Raw genomic sequence first — 19,147 nt, forward strand, 5'->3', positions numbered from 1 at the left:
AAAACCTTTAGAAATGTCTGACATTTGGATATAAGAATTAGATGAAATGCATCTTTTAAAAATCTAAGGTTACCTATGAACCTACATAAAAAAAAAAAAAATCAAAAGAAAATTAAGGGATAACATACAGAACTTGGTACAAGAAGCAAAACTGAACAAAACCCTCCTCCTAAAGAGGAAACAGGAAACTTTCTAAAGATCCCCGAGACAGTATATGTTCCATTACAGGAGGGAAAAGAACAGTTAAGTCTGGCAAGAGAGAGGGCAAATCCCTCAAACAGGAGGGACAGAGATTTCCACTGCAAAAAAAACAAACAACTTTGATGGACCATCTTTAGTTCTGGCGGATTTGTCTACTTTTTGGAAACTCTGTGCCATAGCTTTTTTAAACCAAACAGCTTGCTGGAATGCACATTTTGCCTAAAATGACAGTAATGGGAGCATTAAATTCCTTGGTTAAGTTGGAGAAGTAAGGCTGAAAAATAGAGAACCCACAAATCAGCATACCTCTCTCATCCCACTTCATAAGGGCCTCTGAAGCAAGTAGACCGAAACATACTTTCTAAGGGAGAAATCAAAACTTCAGGTTTTGAAAATGAAACCAAGCAAACCTCCTCAAAACAGATTCAGTGGCAAGAGCCCTAAAAGTCTTGAGACAAACCAAAAAAACTGATAATCCACAAAATCCGACTAATAACTGTAAGCCAAGGAACTTGTAAATAAAATACAAATTTATTCTTATCGAATGAAGAGCTTTTCATTGGCACAAATGGGTCAACTTCTTCAGATTCAAAACAGTTTTGTGAAATACACACACAACTTAAAACAACTTCCTCTTGTCATGTGATCAGCATCAGCTGGTGCTGCTATTCAAGAGCCTGCTCATATTTAAAGTGATATTACATATAAAAAGCAGTAATAAAACACATTGTGCACGCTGGTACAACGTTCAACAGACTGATAAAACCTAATCTAAGCTAAGCAGATTAACTACGCTTAGCAGTCAATATAGACTGCTTAATAATAAAGAATAAATCAATTAGTGTTACAGTTAAACAAGTTAAACTTATGGCAATCCTGGTTGAATAACTATCCTAAGAAGTCAGAAATTGTCAACTAACAACTCAGGATTGGTTCTATGCTGTCAGTTAACTCAATTTTACAATACAAGTAAAAGTGTTAAAAATACATTAATATCCAATACGTTTATACAAATTGTACTTAAAAAATGCTGACAAGCGACAAGAAGTCAGAAATTGACCATTGGTCAAGGCCATTTTTTTTTTAGAGTACAAATATTTAAGGTTTATAAGAGGTTTGATGTTTATAAAAAACTATTAAGGGCTTGCCTACAAAAATACTTTGTTATAAATCGCCAAACTACTAAATAAACATAATCAAAAACACATTGTTGTAAGTTACAAAGTTCCTGCTTCATCTATTTAGACTTTTTAACTTTAAGAGGCAAGCAATATTACAGGCATAATTCAGGCCAGGACTTAGAAATGCATTTAGTCTCACCTGCCATAACAGCTCACTTTCTTCGAGCATCAAGTTAAATGGTCCACCTCTCACATCAAAGCTCACATGGTCTATAACTTTGAAAAGAAACTTGTGGTTACTGTGTTCAACAAGGTGTCTTGTTAATGGGTTATCATCTTTTTTCTTTTCTATAGCATATGTGCGCTCGTATACTCTATCTTTTAGCTTACGTTCGGTTTTACCAATGTAGAAGGCTGAGCATGCTTGGCACCTAGCCACATAAACCACAAGCTTAGAGTTACAGTTGTATTTAGACCTCAACTTGAAAGTCTTACCATTAACAACACAACTCTCCCCTATCTCAATGTGTCTGCACGTTCTGCAGTTAACGCATGTAGTCATTCCTACTCGCTTTGACAGGGGTCCCATACTCTTTCTTTTGAGCAAAGTTTTCAGGTTTGCTTCTTTCCTAAAGACAAGGTTTGGCGCTTGTCCAAGTTTAATGGTCAAAGATCTATCAAGTAAAATTAATTCTCAATTTTTGTTCAAGATAAATCTGACCATTTGACTGTCATTACTGAAAGTAGTTACGAAACTAGTTTGAAATTCTTTAGTTGTCTCCCCAGTTGTTACTTCTGCTGTCAGTGCGCGGTTACTAATAGTGCTGCCCTCTATCAAGTTCGTTACCTCAACATTTATTGGGTTTGCAAAATAAGAAGTTATGTACCTACCATAACATTCCATGTTAGTTGTCTTCTCTCACCTTCTTTCTTGCTGGATGGGTTCGGAGCCGATCCTCGACTCCGACTCGGCACTTGCTAAGCTCGAGAGCTAATTTTACCAGCTCGAGGCAACCCTATATCCCATGATGCAAGGCGGAGACTACCCAGATCCCGTTTGGTAGCCAAGGAAATTATGGAATATATTCTTCCAACTGTAAAGGAGGAAGAAAAAGTAACAATACTAAAAATTACAATCATAATCATCATAATCCTCTGAAAAGGATCAACCCAATCTAGTGACACTAGAAGCCGATTAGCTAGAAAAAGGATAAAGCCTCTTAAGAGAAGAGGCATAATCTTCTCGGTCTGACCAGGCTAGGGGGATGGAGGGCGGGACGCAAGAAAGAAGGCGAAAGAAGACAACTAACATGGAACGTTATGGTAGGTACATAACTTCTTAATGTTAAGTTGTCAATCTCGCCTTCATTCTTGCTGGATGGGACTGCGTCCCTAGCACCTCTATCCTGGGTGGCTCAATGGAACAGACTCTTGAGAACGGTGGAACCAAAATTCGCTCCGTCTTTGGAGGCTAAGTCTAATTTGTAATGTGAAACAACGGTATGAGGAGAGGCCCATGTGGCTGCTGCACAAATAGTGTCTATTGGAAGTCTAGCCTGAAAAGCTGTAGATGTAGCTAGAGCTCTGGTAGAATGGGCTTTTGGCCTAGAAATCAACTCTTTGCCTCTGAGCTGATAAATGTAAGTAATCACAGAAGACAGCCATCTAGATAAAGTCACCTTGGAAACTGGAAGGCCTTTCCTGTTCTCTGCATAGGATAGAAACAGTTGATCAGATTTCCTAAAATGTTTAGTTTTGTCTAGATAACATCTGAGCTGGCGGTGAACATCAAGACAATGTAATTTTTGTTCCGCTCTAGCAGAATAATTTGGGAAAAAAACTGGAAGATCAATGGATTGATTTAAGTTAATCTGCGATGCCACTTTGGGTAAGAAAGACGGATTAGTCCTTAGAGATACGCTGTCTTTGTGAAAGATTAAGTGGGGAGGACGAATGCAGAGAGCATGAAGCTCAGATACTCTCCTGGCAGAAGTAATGGCGACTAGAAAGAGAGTGTCTTCCAAGAAAGAAATTTCAATGAACAGGCAGCCGCAGGTTCAAAAGGGGGGAGAATCAAGGATGTTAAAATTAAATTTATATCCCACTGTGGTGGGGGGGTCTCTAATCGGAGGTTTAAGTAAAAAGGTACCTCGAAGGAATGCTTTGCAAAGTTTGTGTGACATAATGTTGTGGTCCAAAAGGCCTATATGAAAATTCGAAATGGCTGCCAGCTGAACTTTTACTGTGGAGGAAGAGGATCCTGAATGAAAAATCTCAGCTAGGAAGTCCAAGACTGAATGAATCGGAGCTGTATAGGGGTCTATATTCCTAGCTTTTGCCCAGAATGAGAAACGTTGCCATTTACTAGTGTAAATCCTTCTGGTAGAAGATTTTAGGGAAGCTACTATGATATCCCGGACAGGATTAGAAATCATAGGAAGCCTGGCTAAGGATGGAAGTGGAGCAACCAAGCAGTGAGGTTGAGAGAAGGTATGGATTGGTGCAGCTGCCCCAACTGGTGGGTCAGAAGATCTGGAACCGGGTCCAGATGCCATGGCTGTACCAAGAGATAACGATGTAGGAACGGAAACCATATCTGTCGAGGCCAATAAGGGGCAATGAAAATCAACTTGGCTCTCAAGGCGGTTGCTTTCTGAATTACTTGAGGTATCAGAGGAAAGGGGGGAAAAGCATAAAGAAGTCCCCGGGGCCAATCTTGGGTTAGAGCGTCTCTGGGGGGATGGCCTGGAAGGGGGAAGAGAGAAGAAGTCTGGGCATTTGCTGTTTTGAGGTGTAGCAAAAAGGTCGCAGCAAGGAAGGCCCCATTCCTGAAAAATCTCTTCCGTCACTGATTGTTTGAAAGACCACTCTTGAGGCATGAGAATAGCTCTGCACAACCTGTCCGCTATGATGCTGGATTTCCCGGGGATATGCGTTGCTATCAGAAACCGCTGAGAAGAGATTGCCCACTGCCAAAGTCTGAGAGCCTCTCGACACAGTGGATAGGACTTGGTTCCGCCCTGTTTGTTGATATACCACACTACGGACATATTGTCCGTTTGGACTGCAATAGTTCCCAGGGGAAGAGAGTCGTTGAGGGCTTGCAACATTAAAAGCACTGCTCTCATCTCTAGGACATTTATGTGCAGATGGTATTCGAAAGGTTGCCAAGTGCCATGGACCATCCTGCCCTGATAATGCCCCCCCACCCGATCAGGGAGGCGTCCGATGTAACCATGGTGACCGGGGCAGGAGGAACAAAGGGTCTGCCCTGATGGACTTGAGGGGACGATATCCACCAGGTCAGATGCCTTTTGCAAGTTGGAGTTATTATGATCCTGTGACGCATGGGTAGTTGTTGAAAGGACCATTGGGCGAACAGCATCCATTGTAGAAGACGCATGTAAAAACGGGCGAAGGGAAGAAGTGTTATGGCGGCCGCCATAAGACCCAATACTTTCAGAGCAAATCTGGCCTGAATTTTGTAGCTGAAAAGAATCACCTGGACGTGACTTTGAACGTCCAAGATCCTTTGGTCCGTTAACTTTGCTGAAAGTTGTACGGTGTCCAATTTTGTGCCTATAAAAGTAATAGATTGACAAGGCGACATGGCAGATTTTTCGAAATTTATAGAAATCCCTAGCCCTCTGCAAATGTGAATGGTGTAATCTCTGGCTTGGAGAAGTTGATGCCTGGTGGTGGCAGTGAGGAGCCAGTCGTCTAGATATGGAAACACCTGGAATATATGATGTCTCAGGTGAGCCGTAACCGCTGCCATACATTTGGTGAACACTCTGGGGGCTGTAGTGAGTCCAAAGGGCAGGGCCCTGAATTGGAAGTGACTGGTCCCCAGCCGAAAGCGGAGAAATCTTCTGGAGCGCCTGTGAATTTTTATGTGATAGTATGCATCCTGAAGATCTACTGAGCACATCCAATTGTCCTTGCCCAGAAAGGGTAGAATGGGCTGAAGCGTGACCATCCGGAATCTTGTTTTCTTTACAAACTTGTTTAGTTTGCTCAGATCTAATATTGGTCTCCAGTCCCCTGTCATTTTTGGTACTAAAAGAACCTGGAGTAGATTCCAGATCCTATTTGGTCTGCTGGGACTGGCTGGATGGCTCTTTTTGCTAGCAGTTTTGATATCTCTGGTAATGCTAGTTCCCTTAGACCAGGTGGAACGTCTGGAAGGGTTCCCTTTTGCTGAATTGGGGTTTGAATAAAGGGAATTTTGTAACCCTCTGATATAATCGACTGTACCCATTTGTCTTGAGAAAGGGAAAGCCAGGCTATTGGGTACAGCGATAATCTTCCCCCGACTGCCTCCGAAGGTGGACAATCGGGCAACATCTCAGGGATGCTGGAAGGGTTTGTCAGAAAGAGGCTCTCTGCTACCCTGATTCTGCGGACCCCCTCTGCCCCTAGGGCGGCGTCTGTTGTTGTTACCCCCTCTGCCTCTGGGGGTAAACTGACCTCGTGCATCAGGCGTGACTCCTTGAGATTTGCAGAACCACATCTTCCCTCCCTTCTGACCTTTTGGGTAAGGTCTTGAAGGGGTGGAGAAACTGACTCCTATGGCAGAAAGAGTCTTGCCATCTTGTTCGCATCTAGTCAAATTGTCTTTCACGTGAGGCCCGAACAAGTTCGAACCATCAAAAGGGGAGTTTGTGAAGGACGCCTTGAAGGGGTCTGCAAAACTGCAAGGCCGCATCCAGGACTGACGCCTTAAAGCCACTCCTGTGCCTGCGGCCCTACTCGCTCCATCAGCTGCATAAGAAATGAGCCGCATGGAGGAGTTAACAATGGAGTTAAGGATTCCTAGCTGTGAGCTAATCTTATCCTGAGACCCAGCAGCTGACGGATCCTGTAAAACTTCTCCCAACTCTTTAAGAACATCACTTTGAAGGCGGGTGAAGTGACACAAGTAGTTCAGCGATCACATGGCAAAGGTCGCTGAAGAAAAAATCCGCTTGCCGTACCCCATCCATAGTCCTAGAATCCTTGTTAGGAGGATGGACAGGTACTGAAGGATCAGCTAGTTCCTTCTTGGCGGCTGCAGCCACCAGCATGGCATCAACCGGGACACCTTTTGTCAAATATTGCCTATCTGGTGGGGCCGTAATGAATTTAGAAGGCCTCCTAGGAATAGGTTCCACCGAATCCGGGGCCATCCACGCCTTCTGAGCCACTACGTCCATAAGAGGGTCGAAAGGCGGAGACACCCACAAGGTGGAGGGTCGAGATCCGAACGCCTCCGGGTATACTGACTCGTCCTCGGAAGGATTAAGGGAGGGCCAGTTCCCCCTCTGCTTAAGGAGTTCAAGGATGTCTGAGAAAGAGACATCCTCAGAGGAGGAGGACCTTGGGGATCCCTCTGACTCATCCAAGTCAGTATCAGATGTAATAGACTCGGGGGAGTCTAGATGTTTCCTCTTACATGTCCTCTTATGCGGAGGTTCACCTGACGATCAGGAGAAGCCTCGGAAGAGGAAGATATTCCCAATGGGGAAACCTGAGGCGTTGGATCTCTGGGTCCGGGAACAAGAGAGTGGGAAGAGAAGTCAGCAGGCACTGTAGTGGGAGGAGTTGATGGAACTGACCGTTGACTATGCCCAGGGGCTAGTACACTCCTCATCACCTCGAAGGCTCTTCCATCAGAGAGACCAGAAGGTTCCCGCTCCGAATTGATAGGAACTCCAGGCCTCACCGAGAGGGAAGGCTCCGAGGCAGATGTCGGGGCTGAGCTCATCAACGCCCAAGCCCCGAGAGGGAGAACGGGGTCGGACAAGGGTCCGATGCCACTCGCCCCCTCGGAGCCGACGAGAGAGACCAGACGCCCGGATCGCTCCAATGAAGGCCTCAAGGAGGAAATCGGAGCAGAGGACGACGGAGCCGAAAGGGGTGGTATCGGCTCCGAAGCTACAATAGTCACGGCTCCGAGCTCTGTAAGAGAGTCGAAGGAGGAATGTTAGGTGGATGTGAAATAGCTACCGTCTGTTGAGACAGGCTATGGAGCATTTGGGCCAATGCCTGAGACTTTAATAGTCTACTCACCACTCTCTCGAGGTCGTGATCAGACAGCCTGGACGACCGAGAAGAACGGCTCCGATGGCTCCGCTCCGAGAGCAGGGGTGATCTCGGAGCAGACCGTATCGATTCCAATGAGGGGGATTGAGATCTCTTTTTAGAGATGGGTGGAGCCGAAGGAGCCGAGGATACGTCGGCTCCAGCCAGAGCCGAAACTGAGTGTCCAGATCTGGCAGTATCAGCGCCGGATGGAGCCGATACTGTGACTTCTAGAATGGAAGGATCGGCTCCAGCCGGAGCCGATCTCGACACTGAGGAAGCTGAACCAGTAGCAGACGGCTTGGGACTTGCAGCTGAAGGCTTGACAGGTTTAGAGGGCTTCCCCGGAGCCGACTTAGACGGGGAGCTCTCAGGCTTTAATAAGCCCCTCAATATTAATTTATTTCTGCGCTCCTGCAGGACTCTTGGGCTGAAGGCATGACAGATAGCACAAGAGTCCTGCAGGTGCAGAGGTCCCAGGCAGTAAACACAAGAAGCGTGACCATTGTCAGAGACATCTTCTGACAGCACGAGTCACACTTCTGGAAGCCTGAGACCTATGTGTCCTTCGACATAGCTGTGTCGAGGAAACACAAGCTGACAAGAAAAACACAGGCACACACACACAAATAACACCCAATCCAATAATCTAAACTAAACAGGGATACAACACACACAGACAGACACAAAAATCCCTGACAGGAAAATTTAGGAAAGGGGAAGGCCTAAGGCCTAACCTAGGGAAGGGGATAAATAACCCGAAAAAAAAGGAACACTAACGGGAATAGGGTTAAAATAAACGTTAAGGTTCACAAAACAACTAAGGTTATGAAAATTAAAAGGGGCGAGACTAAATGTCTTATTATTAAGAAAACTTACCTAGAGCTGGTAAAAAGAGGCACCTCATAAGCGAAGCGGCAAACGAGATCTGGGTAGTCTCCGCCTTGCATCATGGGATATAGGGTTGCCTCGAGCTGGTAAAATTAGCTCTTGAGCTTAGCAAGTGGATCGGCTCCGAACCCATCCAGCAAGAATGAAGGTGAGATTGACAACTTAACATTTACTGTTAAGTAAAGGTTTAAAGGTTTAACTACACCTAACTGTCTCTTAAGTCTCACTTCTGTTACCAAAGATTGTATCAGCTGTAAGGGGTAGCCTCGTTGTATAAACATATTGCTTAACAATAGACACTCGCCATTAAAATCTGAGTCTAAAGTAGTCATCCTGGCTGCTCTAATAAGTTGTCCTTTCACTACTGAGTGCTTCTGGTGATAAGCATGATTACTAGTAAAATGCAAAAATGAGTTAGAGTACGTTTCCTTTCTGTGTATTCTAGATACGTACCTCTCATTTATAAAGTCTTTGACGAGTTTACAATCCAAGTAGTCAATAGAATTTGTGCTAAAACTAGATGTAAACCTTAAGAATTCAGTAGTTGAGTTTAAATACCTAATGAATTCTTGTGCCTATTGTTCATCGCCCTTGAAGAGGACGAAAATATCGTCAAAGAACCTGGTATAAAATGCTATGCTCACCCTGTATAGTGGATGAAAATTGTTTTCCCAAAATGCCATAACTAAATTGGCAAAACTACCTCCACAGGGTGAGCCCATAGCCACTCCACAATTTTGCAAGTAGAACTCACCATTGAATATAAAGAAATTGTTAGTTAAAATTATATCCAATAAGAGTTCCACTAATTGGATTTCTTGTGGTGGGGCGTCCCTAGACTTCATCATGAGGCTTACCCATTCAATTCCATCCAAATGTGGAATTGATGTATATAAGTCTTTAACATCTACGGTTAAAAAGTTATTGTTTTCATCAAACCTCAATTTGTTAATGTTGTCTAAGAAGGCCCAAGAATCTTTGCAAACCTGTGGTTCTAATAATATGTATTTCTTCATGATAGAGTCAACTACTTTAGAGCAAGGGTACGTAACAGACCCTCTCCCATCAATGAGTGGCCTCATTGGTGGGTCAGTTAGGTTTTTATGTACTTTGGGGATGCTGAAAAAAACTGGGATTTTAGGCCAGGACAGTGTGATGTAATTGTAAGTGTCAATGTCTATCAGTGACTCAATAAATAAGTCATTGAGGTAACTCTTAATTCGACCATATGCAGTGTTGACTTCATTTAACGATACCTTAGAGTATGCTTCACTATTTAATAACATCAACATTCTATTGTTATAGTCAACAAAGTCCAAAATAACAATCCCACCCCCTTTATCTTGTTTCACTACCCTCACGGGTGAAGATTTTAACAAATTCAATAATTCATTTTCCTGTGATGTAACGTTTCGACACTTGTTTCTGTTCCCAAATTTGTGTGTCTCCACGATGTGACAAAAGTCCAGTTCACAGATTTGCTCAAATACTTTTAAAGTCTGGTGAAGAGGGGGGTTGAAAGTACTTGGAACCCTAAGAGCGTTGTTTGAAGTAGTATGGTTCCCAAGTAAAACCGTTAAGTTCAATTTTCTGACAAACACTTTCAAGTCAAGAACCAGGTGTTCCAAGCTAGAAGGTTTACTGGGAACAAACGTGTTATCCTTTGCTAGGAAGTCAACTAGCGCAGGGTCAATGTGCAAGGAAGAATAATTAAAGATTTTAAAATCCCCTGTTGAATTCAAGAGAATGTCTACCCCCAAAGAGGGTATAGCCCCTATCTCTTGAATCTGTTGTTGCGTTTGTTCCTCTGGTTCTTCTGCATGTTGTTAAACTTCTTCTTCGGAATTGCTCCTAAGTCTTTGGTTACACGAAAATTTTGGTTGGAATCACTTCTATTATTCATATTAGTACTGTGTGTAGTTGTCCCGTTACTGTTACTGTAATTTTGGTTACAAATTATTTCACTACGTCTCAGGGTGTTGTCATTGTTGTCAACTACAATAGAATTAGGACTACCCATATTGTCAAGGGTAGAATCTGCATTGGTGTTAAGCAGAATTTGTGTATTTCCACCTAGTGCTGCTGCTGACTGTGCACTAGATGGTTTAGGATAAGCAGTGTCAGTATCATAAGCTTGTCGGTCTCTATTGATCTTACTTAAAACAAATAAGCTTAAGCTCTCCAATAGCTGATCTTTACTAAAAAAGCTTCTTTCATAATCGAACTTGTATCTCAGGAAGTCCAAGTCTGTAGTGATCTCAGTGTTCAAAACAGACACTTCCTTAATCAAAGTTTCATTGTAAAGGTTGTAATGTTTAATCATTAGGCTCATTAAGTCAAAGCCTTGTTTGTCAAACAAAGATACCAGTTCAAGATGAAAAGGTGAATCAGCAGTTAAACCGGTGGGGTATTGGTGATAGCACAACCCTTTAGGAACAATGTGTTGGTCAAGGCAAGTATTAAAATACATGACTTCTAGTTGGAGCTTTTTCATTTTTAGTAATTTGTTATCAAACAATTTTAGTTTGTCATGAATAGTTTTGTAAACAAACCTGTACATTGTTTGAAGAACTAGCCGGTCGCTCACTGTTTAACCCATTCACAAACGACAAGTTAGAAGTGTTTGTAACCCATTCACTGAATGTTGGAGCGCCAATAAGCCCTGTCCTCCCTTGTATCTCTGGTTGTAATTGTAGTCCAGTGGGTTGTTGTCGACTAACCTGCAGTCCAGCTGAAAAATTATTCCCTGGTGGCCCTTGTGCTGCTGGAATAGAGTTGTCGTTTAGATCGCAGCACTACCTGATGGACCAACTCTAAGCGGTGCATTAGTATTAAAGGAACCCCTTCCAGAATTGAAAATGTTGTCTTGCTGTCCATTACCCCTACTAGCTTGTTGTAAAAGGGATTTATCCATTCGGTCCAACCTAGTAGAAAGTGAATTGAGCCGTTGGTTCATAAGGTCCAAAACGGAGGCTAATTTCAGTGGTTCTGTTTGGGGTCGCTGTGAATTAAACAAGTTCGGACTCCCAGGACTTTCGGAAGCACCAGACGCCATGAGACAAACCAAAAAACAAACTGATTATCCACAAAATCCGACTAATAACTGTAAGCCAAGGAACTTTTAAATAAAATACAAATTTATTCTTATCGAATGAAGCGCTTTTCGTTGGCACAAATGTGTCAACTTCGTCAGATTCAAAACAGTTTTGTGAAATACACACACCACTTAAAACAACTTCCTCTTGTCATGTGATCAGCATCAGCTGGTGCTGCTATTCAAGAGCCTGCTCATATTTAAAGTGATATTACATATAAAAAGCAGTAATAAAACACATTGTGCACGCTGGTACAACGTTCAACAGACTGATAAAACCTAATCTAAGCTAAGCAGATTAACTACGCTTAGCAGTCAATATTGACTGCTTAATAATAAAGAATAAATCAATTTGTGTTACAGTTAAACAAGTTAAACTTATGGCAATCCTGGTTGAATAACTATCCTAAGAAGTCAGAAATTGTCAACTAACAACTCGGACAGGATTGGTTCTATGCTGTCAGTTAACTCAATTTTACAATACAAATAAAAGTGTTAAAAATACATTAATAACCAATACGTTTATACAAATTGTACTTAAAAAATGCTGACAAGCGACTATCTCAAGAAGTCAGAAATTGGGGGCGTGGCCAAGGATGAACACAGGATAGCAGCAGATTTCTTCAGCTCCACCAATTTCATTACACTGACAGGAATTAATTACTTAAAAATTAATTTTTGAAGTAATTTTCTTTCTAAATATGTTTGTTTTATATAGTTCTTGAACTATATCTAAAAAAGAAAGGAAATCTTAACAATATTCCTGTCAGAAATCACTTTGGAAATTTTCCTGTCAGTTTATCAGTCTGAAATGAGTTCCAGTAAGACAAATTCTCAAGACTCCAGCATCAAGAAAGAACTTCAGTCTCTGATAATTATAATCCAGCAACTTACTGCTAAGATGGATAAAATGGATACTAAAATAGACACCTTCATAGAAAAAACTACAAAACAAATAGACTTGTTACATATATACCTGCAACAACAGAGGATCCAGATGACAGGCATAGAAGAAGCTGTGAATGACATGGAAAATAGAATACAAGAAGAGGAAATCAACACTGAGTTTCTGCTGAAACAAAATACACATTTACAAACAAAGCTGGAGGACCTGGAAAATAGATCTAGGCGCAATAACATTAGGATTTTTGGACTGCCAGAAAATATTGAAGGTAACAATATTACTTCTTTTTTAACAACATGGCTCCCTAAAACTTTAGACTTACCAGAAGCATTCTCTTTTGGTATCGAAAGAGCACATAGATCTATAGCTAATACTAACTCTAACAAAAACTATCCTAGATCAGTTATAGTTAGATTTCTATCATCTTTGATAAAGAGATGGTTCTTAAATCTGCTTGGGCTAAAGCTCCTGTTAAGATTAATGAGACAACTGTGCGTTTTGACAATGACTATTCTTCCATGGTAATAGCTAAAAGAAAAGTTTTTCTGCCACTAATAAGGGAGCTTAAAAAAGCACAGTTTAAAACATACCTTCTGTTTCCTGCCAAGCTTAAAATCTTCCTTCCTGATGGTCCTAAAATTTTCGATGACTTAGACTCTGCTTTACTGTTTATCAAAAAATAAGATTTTGGATAAAATAGAAGAAATGGAATGGGCTAGTCCTTCATTAAAGAGACTGGCAACTGAAACTTCGTGGAAGACTTCAGAGAAGAAGAAGAGACTAAAAAACAAATGATTTGTTCTAGGTTTTTTTTTCTCTCATCATTTTATTTCATTATTAATCTTTTTAAATATAGTTCCTGCATTTCCAAGAAGCAACAAATATTTTGAAAAAGATTTAATCAAAGTTATTCTCTGTGTGCAATGAAATGTTTTGTTTCATAACTAGTCAAAATATCTGAAGATTTAATGGCAAGTTGTGATTCAACTTGTTTCTCTTTCTGAAAAGAAGAAGTAAGGTCAGTAATTTGATACATTTTTTTTCTTTATCTTTTTCTTTTTTCTTCTCCTTTTCTTCTTTTTTTTGTTTAAACAATGACATTCTATTTAGATTATGTAGTGGGTGAAGGGTGGGGGAAGGCAGGGAGAGAAGAGTAATGAAAATATGATTAATAGAATAATAACATATTTATTCCTTGTAAAAGTTTATATGTTCTTCAAATGCTATTCCTAATTATACTTTCTTGATTACACTGCTTATGCTTGTTTGTAAATAATCTGTCATGCTTTAACTAATAATAATTAGAACTAAATAATAGTAAATGTTTTATTTTTAACTCTATTAATATAAACAGTAAGTAATATTCCATTGTATATACTTCTTATAGCTTTCTCTTACATTTTTTTTATTTCTGCCTTACACCCTTTTACTTTCTACTCTCTTTTTCTTTTCTTTATTAATATATAGAAATGCTTTTGATCATATAGACACAATAAATAATAAGATTTGCATAAAAATTGAGTTGGGACAAAAATATTGAGTTTTATTACTTATTAATAATTTTGGGCTTAATTTCACTTACATAGAGGCTGTAATAACCTGTAAAATACATTGTGATGGTTTTGTCATGTTTAGATGCATTTACACTGCTAAATGAATGTTTGTCACTAGTTTTTAATAAGTTTCCCGCCAAAATGTTAAGAGAGGCAATCTGGGATGTGGGCTGTCTCATGCACAGTGTCCATGAGCTACTTCAAAAGCTTCAACTCTCAGAATTCTCACAGAGAAGCTGAAAGCAGCTAGTCTCACCTTTGACCTAGATATCACACTGACATCACAGATTCAGCAATGACACTCTACCAGGAAATAGAAATGATACAAATGCGACTATGTGAAGGAAAATGAACTCTAACATCTAAATGTGAGTTATTTTATATAATTACTTAAATATCTATGTTATAATTCATAAAATATGTCAGTTATAATGAGTTTAAATGATACAGTTTCTTGTAGTAAGTAAATGTCTTATTTTAGAAGGCATAGAAAATGAAACATTTATTCAAGTGTTTTTGAAAATCTACTTAACAGCAGCTTAATAATCTGTGTTAAAAACTTATGTTCCAAACATATACATTACTATAACTCATTTAATTCATCTGATTGACAAGCATAAATAATTCTATAACTCTATACTGGAAGAAATTGTCATGTGATATATTTTAAAGCAGTAGTACAGCATGGTTGTAAAATCTGGTTACTAAAATGTGTTTGCTGTGCATTAGTTTGTATAAAGCAGACAGATTTATTGTAGGGACAGCAAGTAAATTTGTGTTCAGTAAGGACACAACTCAGTGAGATCAGATATATATATATATATATATATATATATGTGTGTGTGTGTTTGTGTGTGTGTGCGCGCGTGTGTGTGTTTGTGTGTGCATATGTATATATATATATATATATATATATATATATATATATGTGTGTGTGTGTGTGTGTGTGTGTGTGTATGTATGTATATATATATATATATATATATATATATATATATATATATATATATATATATATATATATATATATATATATATATATATACACACATATATATATATATATATATATATGTCTGTGTGTGTGTGTATGTGTATATATATATATATATATATATATATATATATATATATGTGTGTGTGTGTATATATATATATATATATATATATATATATATATATATGTGTGTGTGTGTGTGTGTGTGTATGTATGTATATATGTATATAAGTGTTTCTGAGAATCTGCATAACTATGCAGTATGATTTATAACAATTTCTATGAATACAATATTTTATTCTATTGACAATGAGTTTGAGTAAATGCTCATATACAAGCAATTCAAGGTTTTTTTTAGAAGCTGTTAATTGCATTTATATGACAGAAAATAGATGCATCTTAATATATGTAATGTCTGAATCATATTAGCCAAAGTTTTTGATTTAAATGAATGTTAGAACTTATTTTTCTCTCCTCTTGATTTCTAACATCAAGATTATTTGAATGCTATTTGAATACAAGTGTTTTATATTACATGGATGTATATAGTAGTATGAACAGTTTTAAAAAAAAAAAAAAAAGGTTTATTTTAGTTTATATGATGCTGTTTTACCAAATGTGTAGTCTTGTCTTGCTAGATAATTGAATTGAAAACTGTTAACCTCAGTTAAATATAACTAGTATTAAATTGATAAGGTGGTAGCTGAGGTACTGCTGTTTAGGGTAGGGGGTTAACTTGAGTGGTAAATACTACTCTAAGTTGGAGTTTATAACTCCAGGCTGGATGCAAGGTTTAATCCTTACATTATTTTCACTTGTTCATTGTTATTTGTATATAGTTTTGACATCCACAATATATTTTGTACATTCATTGTCACTACAAACAAAATTGAATCCTATAGGAAATCCCATAAGAGATTCAATAAATACAGCTATATTTAAAGGTACACCTAAAGGAGGAGATGTAACATTACTTATCTTGTTATTTGTTATTTTGATCATAAGATTAAGTTTCAAAAATGCCAAATGACATCTTTAAAAGGAATGTCTTTAAACATTAATGGATTGAATAATCCATGTAAAAGGGCAAGCATAATAAGATACATTAATTTACATAAGGCCAACTTAGTCTTCCTGCAAGAAACCCATCTCTTGAAAAAAGATATTGATAAACTAGCCACAAACAAATATACAGTATTGGTTAGTTCAGAGCACACTCAGAAAAAAAGAGGAGTGGCTATTTTATGGAATAAAAGTATGCCCATTCCTAAAACCATTAAGTCTTATCAGGATGACAAAGGGATGTTTTGTATGGTTAGAATACAAATTAATGGGAAGACTTACACTTTAATTAATGTATATTGGATACCAGGAATTTGTATTAATACAGTGAAACATCATCTTGATAAGATCATATCATTCTCTATAGGAGATATTATTTTAGCTGGTGACTTTAATTGTATACTACATGAAAGTGATACTACCATTATAGGGAAAAGAAGAATTACATCTAATGCAAAACATTTAAATGATTTTGCTAATTCTTATCATTTGAATGATATTAATAATCAGATAGATTCAAAATCATTACCATACACCTTTTTTTCTAACAGATACAAAACTTATTCAAAAATAGATAGGGTCTTTATTTCTAACCAGATGGTAACACATTTAATTAATTCCAAAATCATTTCATGTCCTATATCTGATCATAATTCAATTGTTTTTGAATTCATGATAAAAAATACTCATAATGTTCAGATCAAAAGGATACCAGCATACTTCACTCAACTAAAAGACTATAAAGAATATATACTTTCAGAAGTAAAACATTTTTTAGACATAAATAATACTCCTGAAGTATCCATTGTTTATGTTTGGGATGCCTTAAAATCATATCTATATGGACAAAGTATCAGATGGTATAATAATAAAAGGAAATCTTGGGATAAGGAATTGTTAGATATTCAAAGTAAATTAGACTCTTATAAACATAATAATAAAGAAAATATTATGGACAAGAAAGTTATTGAAGAAATAAACAAACTAAATGAGAAATACAAAGAAATTTTAACTCATAAAGTTAAAATAACTTTAGAGAAATACAAGTTTTGTCTTATTCAATAAGCCCCAAATACTTACATAGACTTAAAAATAAAACAAAAAGGTTGAATAAACAAAACCATATCAAAGAAATCTTTTCTCTAAGGAAAAAGAAGGATGTTTCTAGTATACCAGAAATACTAGATGAATTTAGAAATCACTTTCACAAAATTAACCATAATAACATTAACATGGAACCTAAAGATAAAATAAATGAGTTTATAACCACAAACATGAATAAAAAGCTTAATAAACAACAGATTAAACTATTGGACAAGAGTATTTCATATACAGAAGTTATTACACAAATAAATAAGCTTAAATCAAACAAAGCACCGGGTAATGATGGTATTATACCAGAGATATATAAAATCCTTTCTAAAAGTACATATTCATTAATACATAAGGTTTTATTTTGGCCCAAACTGAGTTAATAACCCCCCCCCATCTTGGCAATATACATTTATTTCGCCAATTTTAAAACCTAATAAAGATCCAACTAGATGTTCTTCATATCGGCCCATCTCATTACTTAATGTTGATTATAAAATGTTTATGAGTATCTTTGCTGATAGATTGAAGACAATCATTCCCGGCATTATAGATATAGATCAGACAGGCTTCATTGTAAATAGAAATACTTTTGATAATATAAGAAGAACTTTAACATTAATAGATTTTGCAAATAGGAAAAAGAAAGATTTAACACTTATTAGTCTTGATATAAGTTCAGCATTTGATTCAGTAAGTTGGGACTATCTGTTTACCTTAATGAAGTGCACAAACTTCTCAGATGTATTTGTAAATCTAATTGAGCATTTATACAAAGGAACGTTGGCTTATATTAAGGTAGGAACATATGTTTCACAAAAAATACCCATTCTTAAAGGTACAAAACAAGGATGTCCACTTTCTCCACTATTATTCACTTTAGTAATGGAGCCTTGGGCTAATTTGATCAGAAACAGTACTAACATAGAGGGTTTTGAAATAGATGAAAATACAACATCCAAAATTCAACTTTTTGCAGATGATGTTCTAATTACATCAACAGGATCTAATTCTTCTATGCAGTCTCTATTTGATAACATGATGAATTTTAAAAGTATTTCTGGTTTAATATTCAATGAAGAAAAACTAAAATACTACCTATATATACACGAAAAAATATTCTCATTAGTGATTTTACTAAATATGTACCCAATTCAGGTCAGATAACTTATTTAGGTATAATACTATCTAAAGATATTAAATCTATTATATATAATAATTATAATACCTGTTTTCTTAATATACAAAATCGTTTTAATACCTGGAATAATATGTTTTTTACTATGGAGGAGAGACATACAATTATTAAAATGATAATATTCCCCAATATTTTATACTTAATACAATCAATAATACTTCCACCTACAAAAATAATTATCAAGAAACTGAATACACTAATGTTAAATTTCCTATGGGCACCTAATAGACCTAGGATTGCATTAAAGAAACATACTAATAGCTGGTCTCAAGGGGGTATTTCTTTTCCAGACTTTAATTTATATACTATCTCTTCTATTGTAAAAGTTATTACTTTATTAATAGATCAGTCATATGTCACAAAATGGAAAGATTATTGGGAGCTAATTAGTATGCACTTCATGAAAATCTCCTTAACACATAAAAATATGATTGTAAATAACTCCATGTTATGGTTACTAAAGGAATTTTGTACTTCATCTATTACACCTAAACATATGGTTTGTTACCCATTAAATATTATTATTAGTTATCGTAATTTTATATTCATGCACCCTAAGTATAGGGAATGGAATTTTATTGTATTCCTATAATGTATACTCAGGGTATGCTTTTGTCATCTACTTCTGAAGGAACTCATTTAGCTATAGATAATGATCTAAAGTACTGGTATCAGTTGATATCTGATAATAAAGTTAAAAATCTAGATTTCTTAAAACAAGAATTTGATCTAAGAGAAACTTGCTGGTTAGAGGTTCAGACCTTTAGACAACATCTCATTAATAAAATAGATCTAATGTCTATAACAGTTAAAGAATCTATTCCAACACTGATTGATTACTTGATATTAAATTTACAACATAAAGTTTCTGATAAAGGTAAACTTTCATACATACATAAAATTATCAGACAAGAAACTTTTTACAGTGTAGATTCATACTGGAATTATTTCACTTCTATTAATGGGGACCC

The sequence above is a fragment of the Protopterus annectens genome, chromosome 7.part0 (genome assembly GCF_019279795.1).
Source record: "Protopterus annectens isolate FY-2018-M chromosome 7.part0, PAN1.0, whole genome shotgun sequence".
Classification (NCBI taxonomy): Eukaryota; Metazoa; Chordata; order Ceratodontiformes; family Protopteridae; genus Protopterus; species Protopterus annectens.